Raw genomic sequence first — 12197 nt, forward strand, 5'->3', positions numbered from 1 at the left:
TTTTGGCCATCGCCTCACTACGACGAACCCCCCAATCCCTCTGATCCTCGCACGGCATAAAAGTCAAAACCGGACAGAACCTGCGCTTTAGAAAAAACCAGCGTACTCCCAGGCTGACCTTTGACCCTTCAACACCGCAACGTAGTTCCTCCTCAGATCCAGAGTTCCATTATTGACCAGATCCCAGCAGTTCTCCCCTATCGAGGTGAAGTAGTTCCCCAACAACGATTGGTTCTCCAGCTTCTCGTAGCTCGCCAGGTCGCAGATCACGTCGGGCACCCATTTCCTCCCCTTCCTTGACCTCCCCTTATCCTCCTCCAATCTAGTTCGTACGAGCGAAAACGTGATTGATCTCGACCATTGAAACACTAGCTCGCTATCGATGAGGGCTGAGATGCGACCGACCATGCCGGAGACGCTGGACCTGGCAGGAAACTGGGTGTCGAAGGAAGAGGAGAGAGAGGAGAAGGAGGAGGATGAAGACGACGAAGATGATCTTCATATTTGGAGTTTGCAACCCATTTAGAATTAAACGGGTCGGTATTAGGTTACACGGGTCAGTTCGGGTCAACCCTAATTTACCCATCTAATAAACGGGTCAGTTCGGGTTGACTCATTTATGACTCGAACCATATAACTCGAGCCATACCCAATATAAACGGGTCGGGTCGGATCGGGTTGATGGGTCGGGTTATAATTTGCCACCCCTACATTTAATCAAGTTTATTCTGAAACTTGGCTAAGTTAGTTTGAATTTTAAAGCTCCTTATTTTAAAGTAATATTACTTTGATTGTACATTTTTGATACAGTGTCATCAATATGTCTCATTCCAAATTACATATTTAGTAATGACATGACTCATGAAATTACACTACTTTGCAACTCTCTTCGTTTCTTAATTCTTTATTTCTTCTCCATCATGTGTAGGTAAATGAGTCTCGTCTCAATGAAGACCTGGACCAGGTGTGGGAGGTGCTTGCAGAACCAATACAAACAATAATTCCTGACAGTGCACTGCACTTCCCTTTAGACTGTAAGCATCTATGGTTAAATCTAGAATAATACAGATATATAACAGCAAAAACTGAATGGAAAACTAAAGTGCAGTAATTTAAAATTTTCCAACTCATCTGCTGTGCGTTTGTAAAACGTTGTGGTTATAGCATTATTTGGCCTACTCCGGTGCAATGATCCCAAGGCCAAATTGCTTCCATGAACAACAGTCCAGTACTTTGGTGTGCACCGACCCAGTACTATCAAGATCTACTCGATCTATAAGGTAAAGATCTCATCGATCTATCAGGCAAAGATCTCCTCGATCTATAAGACAAAGATCTCCTCGATCTATAAGACCTTCTCGGTCTAGGCACTCTTCCTACGAGCACATGCTATTCTACAACATATATATCTGTATATATTGATTGTTATTTTTGGAATAAAATTTCCTTAAGGATTTGGGGTCTATTTATAGCGTTTGGGAAAATACTATGTACTAATAAAATTATAATATTTTACTATGCTCATGGGATCCACGTCTTAAATTTTCTTTAGTGGGGCCCACAACTTTTGACAAAAAATTGAAAACATGGGCTGCTACAGTAGCCCATGTGATTGTTGAAAAAAATTCAACATAGACTTTATTATGACTGCTTTTGTATAATTTTTTTTCTGCTTTTGTTGGTTATATGATGTAATATCAAAGGTCTGCTTGTATGTTGTATTGTTTTTGAAGGTTTTATATAGGACATCTAATTCCACCTCCCCCAGCATTTTCACTATATGTTGGGAAAGATGACAGTCCAAGAGAGGGGTATTTTCACTCGAAAACAAATAAAATATAATTACATTAAGTCTCAATGATGGTCTAGTTACAAACTATTATTCTAGCATTCCTTCTTAAGCTGGAAGAGCATATAGACCTGTCATTTTTAGCTAGTTAAATCTAAGCAAAAAATTCCCTTCCCCTTCCTCCCTCCCAACCCCCCCAAAAAAGGTAATGTTTTAGCGAAACCGTTACCTATCTATCTAAATTGACATGTGAAGTGACATTTTGCTCAATATCATTTCATAATGAAGTGACTATCAACCTTTATATGCTTCCTATTCTCTTGAGATTTAGTCTGTACCATTGGCAATATATGCCAGAACCTGATTATTAAGATGTATTTCCATAGCCTGAGCTTGAAAAACACCTATCTCCTGATGAAGGTATTTAATCAACATAATCCCTCCAGCAACCAGAGGAAGAGTTGTCAGCGAGGAGAGTATTCAAAACTTCACTAATGGCTTGCAATTGCCAGAAGAAGCAAAGAGCGTTCTCTTGAATTTGACTCCCCAGTCATACATTGGAGAAGCAGAGAAGTTGTCTAAGTCTATCGACGATCATGTGGATTTGGTGAATGGGTTCAGGCTTTTAAAGCCGTTGAAACAAACGTTGAATGAACGAGATGAAAATTTTACTAATTGAACTATTCGTGGTTCATGTTACTTCCCCTTTGCATTTTCGTTATGAGCAAAGGCAGGTTATACCACAAACCGTTTGTGTTTGTATTATTGTGTAAGCTTGCAAGGGTAAATTAACAAAAGGAAAACGAAATTGAATAAGCTTGTAGCATTGTTGGGTGATCTTTATACCAGTGCAATCAGTTTCATTTGGTTCTTTTACTAATGGCCTGGAGGAAGAAAATTGGAAGCAGGAAGCTTCAAATACTAAAAATGGATTCTGGTGAAGCAACACGAGTATGCTTCCATGTATTGCTAAGTTCATTGTATTCTCCTTGTGTTAATTGTATTTTATATTCTCCTGGTACTTGTATTTGTGATCAACATATAGGAATCAGAATGCTTTGGCTGTTATATTGTAAGTCGAGGGATTTGAATATTGGATTTATGCCCCCATGAAGGTTTTCCCCCTTGTGTCAATTGTCTCCTTGATAGTTTGTTTTCATTTGAAATACTTGAAGTTTGTTTACCTCGACACTTATATTTATATTGATTTTTGGTTGCTACCCCTTCCGTAGGATGCAATAGTAATTCTTGTTTATGCGATCTGAACAATATTCTTATGTTGTTTTCTTTTGAAATAAAGTATCTGGGTACTTGAATATTTAAATATCAACAAACCCGTGTGTGGTATACTGGTGTTGGTGGGACGATTATGCCTTAGTATTCTCTTTTATTCACAACATAGATTTCTTGTTTTTTACATATTTAGATGTAGTTAGTTGTTGTCCTGTTCTACTCTCTCAATCTTTAACATTTGTATGCTCTTGAAACTACTAAAACAACTATCAAAATATCCGGTGGAAATTTTATGTGGCGTGATCTCGTCTGTAAGAATTGAGATACATGGTAAGGATTGAGAGAATTAGACCATGTTTATTATCACATAAGTAAAGAGAATCCAGATCCAAAAAATACAGTTGCTTCTCTAATTACATCAAAATATGCAAAATCAACATCTATATATGCAAAAACAAAAATCACTTACAAAAATCACTCAAGTTCTTTCTCTAATGTGCCTCAAAAGAGTATAGTTTGCTTTGAACTCGAAGAGTAAATATTTGGCAAAACCTATTGATAGTAAAAAGTTTATTGCTCTGTTGAATTTCGTGATAGCTGTTATATCAAGTTTTTCTCATTACTACTTGAATTAACTTAAGTTTTATCAGCTTAATATTCTGTTCTTTTATCAGAAATAGTGCCTATAGCTTGGGATCTCATGCAACTATTATTATGATAAGTATGAAGAGTTTTGAGAAATGAAAAAAAGAGAAAAAAGGAAAAAAAGAAAAGAAAAATGAGCTATTTGTACTGCAATAAGCGAGCGGCCGTGCAAAAAACAACCTGATTATTTCTACAAGTAAAGTTTCTTTCACTTATAATGGAATGTACAACTACCACCCAAATACTCTTAGCGTCTTTAATATTTATGAAAGTTAACACTGGTGATTCTTAACAATACATTCATCATAAGATTTTGCTGACGTGACAATGATCTGACCCTGCCATGTTCAGCAAAAAATTAGTGAAATCACAAGTTTAACATACACGTTTGTATGAAACTTATAACTATTTTTTGCAAACATGCCAGCCATGTGATCTCCTCAACAATATTTTATAGAAATTTGAAAAAGAACATAGATTGATGACAATGATAATATTAATGACTGTGGTTGATGACTTCTAAATATTAATGATCCAAAAATCTATATGCATTATTAGATTATCCATCATTTACCTACCTTTTAAGGAAAATATCTGATGAACTGAACCTAACCTCTACAGGAAACACGTATAAAATGAATCAAGGCGCTCACTCCTCGTTCTCTCCGATTCCTTAAAAAAAGGCGGCTCCTTTTTCCCGCTCCACTAAACCCCGAACAAATTCCCCCCTAAAAAATCTAGGGTTAGGGTTTCGATCTCGTCTGTAACTCCAAGGAAAAGCTCTTATCACCCCCTCGAGCCCCGTTCGCTTTCTTGCCGCGCTTTTCCTCCTCTCCCTCTTCATCTTCGATCAGCATACGATCATGCCAGCTAGGGTTTCGGATTCAGCCCACCCCTCCTCGGCGATTCGAACTACTTAGGGTTTCGTTGAGCAGTTCAGAAGGAGTCACGACTACGAAAGTAAAGATTTACATTCTCGGTTTCCTAGCTGGGGAATTTTCATGAACACAAGCCATGCCTTTTATTGACTACATACTTGTTTTTTGATTTTTTGTGATTATTTTGTTGCTAAGTTTTCTTAAATCTCATATACTATAATCTTGAAATGTTTCTCAAAAGAGGCATCTTTTGAATTTTTGAATAAAGATAGGATTTTTTATAAGTTTACGGGAGGGAATATTTTGGGATAGAGCATAAAACTTTTAGTAAATAATAAATATCATATGCTATAGGTCACTTTTTTTTCTTCTTCTGAATTTGTAATATAGGGCTTCCACTATTGTATATTAAATTTTATGTTCTTAATTTTTTTAAATAAATTGAGATGATCCTTTGGCAGTCCTTAATTTATAGTGAGATATATTCAATCCAATAATTGGGCTTATGAATCTTCAATGATGGTTAAGTTTGATCCGAAATGATCTAATATTGAATCTTAACATGTACATCTAACTCATGGAGGACCTTGTTCTTGCTTCTAATTTCTAGTTTACATGATACTAGTTAATTAATTCAAGTTTTTTTATAAAATAATTAATTACAACTAGTGTAGTTGTATGTTAGAAGCTTGTTAGTCTTTTTTGAGTTTGGTTTGATCCGAAATGATCTAATTTTTTTGGTGATCCTTTTTCTTCAAATTTCCTTATATTTGGACAACTGGTTGAATATGTTTTGGTTGTGTGAACTTTAATATTTTAGATGGAGCATCATCGTAAAGAGAAGGTTGTTGATCTTGAGTCTTTTAGCATTATGTCTCTATCATCTTTAGATGGCGATATTTGCAGAACGTCAAGGATTTGCACTCATTCTTTAGTGAATATGGGTTAATCCGTTACCATGTAATGGTCGAGGTAACTTTCATTCAATTATCCTTTTACGACCTCTTCCCTCCCCGAGCATGGGCTACGCCTACGGGTTTAGGCACTTGCTCACCGATCATGGGTTACGCCTACGGGTATAGGCCATTGTTCGGGTATGGGGGGGTATGGTTGCTTAGTTTAGTTATTTCATTTATAGCTTTTGCTTTACATTTAATGCAATATTATTACCCATCCTACGAGATGGTTTTTCCATTATAAATGGGGCTTGCACGTCCTATGTTTATATGATTGTAATAATACAGAGTTTGCAAGGGAACAAGCACCGCAAGGAGTTGCATATGGCTTGCTAAAATGTAATTAGTGTAGTTGCATTTTATTTTCTTTAGTTGTCCACTACCATTCTATATAAGTTTTACATTACATATGTTGATATGTTGGTTGTGCCTCAAATTGTAGATGTCAATACAATTGGGTGCTTTTTTTTGCAAAGTTTATATCTCTATCACTAGAGAATAGTTTTTATTATAAAAACTCATTTTTTAAACTTTGTGAGACATGGCAATAAGAGTTTATTGACCATAGGGTGGTGAGATCGACATTAACATAGTGTTAGTATGAAAGATAAATAAACCTAAAGCAGTTAAAAGAGATGTATTTAGAATGAGCTTTTAACTAGTGTCTAGGAAAGTAATTATGAGATATAGCTCATGGGGTGATGCCCAACTTAAGATTAGGGGCCATTACCCATAAAGATCTGACAAAGCTGGCCACTGTAGTTATATTTTCATGTTGGCTACTTAGTGCAAAATGCTAATCTGAAGCGATTCTTTTTAGGTAAAATGGTTACTAAAATTAACAGAAATACCTAAAATCAAGGAGCTTCAAAACTTTAGCGAGAATGCTAGGTCTTATTTAGAAAGTATAGTTAGTGGCTTCAGCAAAGCTGATGCTCTGGAAGTGAAAAAGATTGAAAAAGTAACTAACCACGATGTTAAGGTAGTGGAATACTTCTTGAAACAGAAATGTCAATCCAATGCTTAGATTGCTGAGGTGAGTTTTTAATGTTCCTTGTTGTGGGTACTCTATGCTTCCTCTTTTTATAACTACGATTAACTGTCATTTCAAAGATTTCATTTGATGCTTAATATTTAACATCAGATTCTACAAAATTCTTTTTTAACTACTGGAGTTTTTCCATTTTGCTTGTACATCAGAGGATATAAATAATTTAGCCCAAGCATTGGCACTGAAGGTGGCGTTCAACACTGTCATATTTCCTGTGATGATTGAGTTGTTGAATGCAATATGCAAATTAGCGAAGGAAAATGCTCATATCTCCATGTTGTCTCGCACCCATGGACATGTATTTTCAGTTCTAGATGAGAGGCAACTCTTGTTATAACGGAATACCAACATTTTGTTGATTAGATGTTATCTACAAAAACTTTAATGATATATAAGCATAATTGAAAATCTTATATTTCCCTTTTATTTGTGTTTACACATAGAAGGACATAGTTTATTGTATATATTGATTTTAAAAAAGAATAAGAAGCTATTAGACTAAGAAAATGCAGAGAATGCTTCAAGGAAAAAGAAATATTCTTTTTTATTTCCATGAACTAATTTATTTAGTAATCCTAAATTCTTAATGAAATTTATCCCAAATGGAGAAGGGATGCAACAGACAAGAGCACGTTTAGAGAAGGATTAGAGAAGTAGGAGTACTCAAAGAAAAACAAAGTACTCTTGGGTTTAAAAAGTTAAACTTAATCTAAGGTGCATAGGGTAATATTCCACTAAGAATTTTTCCCTAATGTCCTGGTGGTGGATTTTTTTTTTGGTTGAAATAACTCAAAGATTTCTGGCTGGTCATTTCGGTGAATTTTATATAAAATTAAGCTTTTTTCAGGGGGGGTAGGGGGCATATATAGAAATAATTAAATAATGATTACATGCTGAAACTCTAGAATTTTCTACATGAGCTAACACATCATGTATAATTACTGGTTTGATAATGATTATACTGTCTATCTTCGTTCATATATGTTTGCAAGACATGTTCTACATTCCTTTCTTCCCGAGTTTTTAGCTTGATGCTACAAAACGTTCATATATGTTTGCAAGACATGTTCTACATTCCTTTCTTCCCGAGTTTTTAGCTTGATGCTACAAAATAAATTGAATGGAACCTTTTTAATCGGAAGGCTAAAAATAATATAATCATGTCTTTGTTTCTTATTTAGTTCTACATCAGAAAATGAGTGAGAAGTTACGTTGCTTAAATAGGTATGCCCAAGGCTCAAGTGTAACACGGCTAGTTGATTTTGGCAGTGGGTTGAGCCAAACATGTTACGCTTGGATGGTCCCACGGCTTGTACTGCACCTATGGGCCCGGCGGCCCGGGGCGTGACAAATTGTATTATAGCAGTTGCGAGTCAGAAGTGTGGAACTAACTGCTATGCGGGGTTAAGTGCTATATTGCTTGAGTGCGGTGGGAGCCACCTCTAGAGTCCACATAACCTAGTGATACCGGGATGTGCCAATTTTCATGTCACGGTGAAGATATCACTTATGTAAGGTGGGGTGTTTGTGACACTCCTCTTTAGTCCAACATCAGGAAAAGAGTGAGAATTTAAGTGGCTTAAATTATTTAAGTGTAACATCGGTTAGTCGATTTTGGCAGTCGATTGAGCCAACCAACATATTACACTTGTTGGGTCCCACGGCTTGTACTGCACCAATGGGCCCGTCAGGCTAGGGCGTGACTGTTAGATATAGGTGCCCTGCAGGTAATTATTGTATATTGTAACAGGACCTATATGTATATAACATCCTATTTTTGTACATACATGTCTTCCGCTGTGTATTATGCATGTAGACATAGCACGATTTCCTTCAGTGACATGGCCAATATTAGAAGCGAACATATACTAAGTTGATAGCTCAAAGCAGCTAAAATATCATGTTGATAATTTTCATCGTTATGCTACGGGAATAAATGATTTGCTTTTGTAATAGGTTTATGTGGTTTAGTTCTGATAACTTCTAACTTCCTTTGTAGTCTGCTTCACCCACTACTTTGGGAAAGGAGATGGCAAATTTTACTTACAGACTAAGTGAAGTAGGGAAGACCTTTACAGAAGTGCAAATATTGGGCAAGTGTGCTGGAGCTGTTGGAAACTACAATGCACATAAAGTTGCATGTCCTGATATTGATTGGCCAACTGTTGCAGTTGAGTTTGTAACCTTTGTGGGGTTAGGTTTCACCCCTTACGTGACACAGGCATGTTTATTTACTTCTACTACTTTTCTCTTTGCAAGGTTTTACCTATCTGATTCATTTTAGCTTGATGGTTTTTTTTTGCGTAATTTTTTCTTTGTGGATGACTTGGATAGGTTTCATTAATGGGATGAGTACTTTATTTACCTGTTTTGACACTGCTACTTGTATTCATTGTTCTCTGCTTGAACTAGTTTACTAGTAAACAGTCCTCGTGAAGATTTAGGCAACTATACAAACTGTAAAAGTGTATAACTAATAAAGCCTCAGGATTTTCTTTAATATGAGTTTTGCAATCGACTCAGGTGACTGAAATGTAGGTATTTTTGCCATTTTACATTTCAAGAGTTTACAAAAGGTGATTCATATAGTAAGTAGATACTATCATGTGCATGCTTGATAATAAGTAGATAGACTTGCAGGTTATCCATCTATCTTGGAATTACAGTACATTTATCAATTAGCCTATTCTACACCAATCAGTTAGTGCATAAATAAAAATGGAATTATAGCGCCAGCTAATAATTTTGTTAAGTTTGTGTTGTCTGAAAGGTTACGTCAATGTGGCCTATGAATGGAATGGCACTTGGCTTGCATGCATACTCTCTATCTGAGCATGTTGCTTGCTTTGTATACAGATTGAGCCGCATGACTATATCGCAAAGCTTTTCAATGCAGTTGTTCAGTTTAATAACATCCTGACTGATTTTGATCGGGACATATGGAGCTATATTTCGTGCGGTTATTTTAAGAAGGTAACTTTCTTATGCTTGACCACTATACCCCTAAAATATTAGGACCTATTTTAGCTCCCAAACTTCTAATTTGGAACTAAACGATTTCATGATAATTTTGCTTTCCAGATGACCAAGGCTGGGGAGATTGGATCTTCAACTATGCCTCATAAAGTTAATCCCATTGATTTTGAGAATAGTGAGGGCAACTTCTGTTCAGCTAATGCTATTTTATCTGCTAGCTCTCAGCTCGAAATTGCCCATCTCTCGTATGCAGGTGTGTATCATTTACTTTTTCATCTTTATTTATGGTTTTTGAGGAGTACCTAATGTGAAGTTCAGTGCTATATCACAGTTCAAAAAACACGTCTTAGTGTTTCTTTTTGGTAAAGTGATACTATACTTATTGCTTGAGTAATCATTGACAGAGGGATTTGACCGATTCCACTATTTTGAGGAATTTGGGTATTGGAGCTGGGTATTCTCTCTTAGCATACAAAAGTGCACTATAAGGAATCCAGAAGCTTCAGGTTAGTAGTAAAATCTGTATGAGATGATTATCACTTGAGAATTAGATATAAAGCTAGATGTGTTATTGGTAGGAAATTTGCCGCTATCGTCGTTCTTTGCTTCATGTATGTTGTCTGTTCTGTTCTTTCTTTAACTATTTGGGTTGGGCATATGTTGAATTTGAATTCGTCACTATTGTAAGATGCTAAATTCTGTGAATTACAAGATCATAGAAATGTAGATCCATTTCAAGATGAAATCTTGTCTTGCTGTCAACATAATTTCTATCCAATGTACGTCCATCTAATAATATATATGATTTTACCAATGTTTGAGTTTTTTTCTATATAAGTATTTATTTTCTAAAATTGTACTAATCATTTCCCTCAAAAATATTGTATGAACTATGTCTTTGCTATCCTTTTCAATTTCCTTTAGATCTATTATTTGGGATCCATAACTATGATATCTGGCATGATTCTTTTGAAAAAATTCTATCTGTACGTCCGAGTAGTTGACGTGAAGAAAGATACATCTAAAAGTTGCAAAAGCTCATTTTTGCTCAATATGCTACCGATGTATAAAGACAATCCCAATCTTAACATTTAATTAGGGGTGGCAAATGGGTCGGGTTGGGTCGGGTAGGGTTATAGTTGACCCAACCCGTATAAGTGTGACCCGACCCAACCCGTTTAACAAACGAGTCAATGCTATCTGACCCGTTTATTAAACGGGTTACCCGACCCGACCCACATAACCCGAATGACCCATTTATCAAATCTCAGTTCAATATCGTGGATACTATATAGATCAAGATGAAATTCTTTTGACTCTTTCGACAATCACGAGTCAAAATATGCAATACTGCTACATAGATTGTACAAGAGATTGACCCTTTTAATAAACAATCCTAATTAAGGATTAGGTTGCTGTTTATTCACAGTATTACAAACCACGGTCCCCGCCTTTTTGGCCTTTGCCTCACTTCGGCGACCCCCCAATCCCTCTGATCCTCGCACGGCATAAAAGTCAAAACCGGACAGAACCGAGGCTTTAGAAAAAAACCAGCGCACTCCCAGGCTGACCTCTGGCCTCTGGCCCTTCAACCCCGCAATGTAGTTCCTCCTTAGATCCAGAGCTCTGCTCTTGACCAGATCCCAGTAGCTCTCCCCATCGAGGTGAAGTCGTTTCCCGACAGCGACAGGTTCTCCAGCTTCCCGCAGCTCGCCAGGTCGCATAGCACATCTGGCACCCATTTCCTCCCCCTTCTCTAACCTCCACTTATCCTCCTCTGATCTTGTGCGTACGAGTGGAACCGTGACCGATCTCAACCGTTGAAATGCTGGCTCGCTGTCGATGAGGGTCGAGACGCGACCGACCGCACCGGAGGCGCTGGACCTGGCGGGAAACTGGGGGTAGAGGGAAGAGGAGAGAAAGGAGAAGGAGGAGGATGAAGACGATGAAGATGATCTTAATATTTGGAGTTTGCAACCCATTTAGAATTAAACAGGTCAGTATTGGGTTATACGGGTCAGTTCGGGTCAACCCTAATTTACCCATCTAATAAACAGGTCAGTTCGGGTTGACCCGTTTATGACCCGACCCATATAACTCGATCCATTCCTAATATAAATAGGTCGGGTCGGGTCGGATTGATGGGTCGGGTCATAATTTGCCACCACTATATTTAATCAAGTTTACTTTGAAACTCACCCAAATTAGTTTGAAGTTTAGAGCTCATTATTTCAAAGTAATAATACTTTGATTATACATTTTTGATACAGTGCCATCAATATATCTCATTCCAAATTACATATTTAATAATGACATGACTCATGAAATTACACTGCTTTGTAACTCTCTTCGTTTCTTAATTCTTTATTTCTTCTCCATCATGTGTAGGTAAAAGAGTCTCGTCTCAATGATGACTTGGACCAGGTGTTGGAGGTGCTTGCAGAACAAATACAAACAGTAAGTCCTGACAGTGCACTGCACTTCCCTTTAGACTGTTAGCGTCTATGGTTAAATCTGGAATAATACAGATATATAACAGCAAAAACTGAGTAGAAAACTAAAGTGCAGTAATTTAAAATTTTTCAACTGAGCTGCAGTGCATTTGTAAAATGTTGTGCTTAAAGCATTATTTGGCCTACTCCGGTGCGAGGATCCCAAGGCCAAATTGC

General features: G+C 36.9%; 1 pseudogene; it reads left to right on the forward strand.

Annotated features, from left to right (window-relative positions):
- Window positions 2669-12077, forward strand: LOC109839061 (annotated as a pseudogene).

The sequence above is a fragment of the Asparagus officinalis genome, chromosome 4 (assembly GCF_001876935.1).
Source record: "Asparagus officinalis chromosome 4, Aspof.V1, whole genome shotgun sequence".
Lineage (NCBI taxonomy): Eukaryota > Viridiplantae > Streptophyta > Magnoliopsida > Asparagales > Asparagaceae > Asparagus > Asparagus officinalis.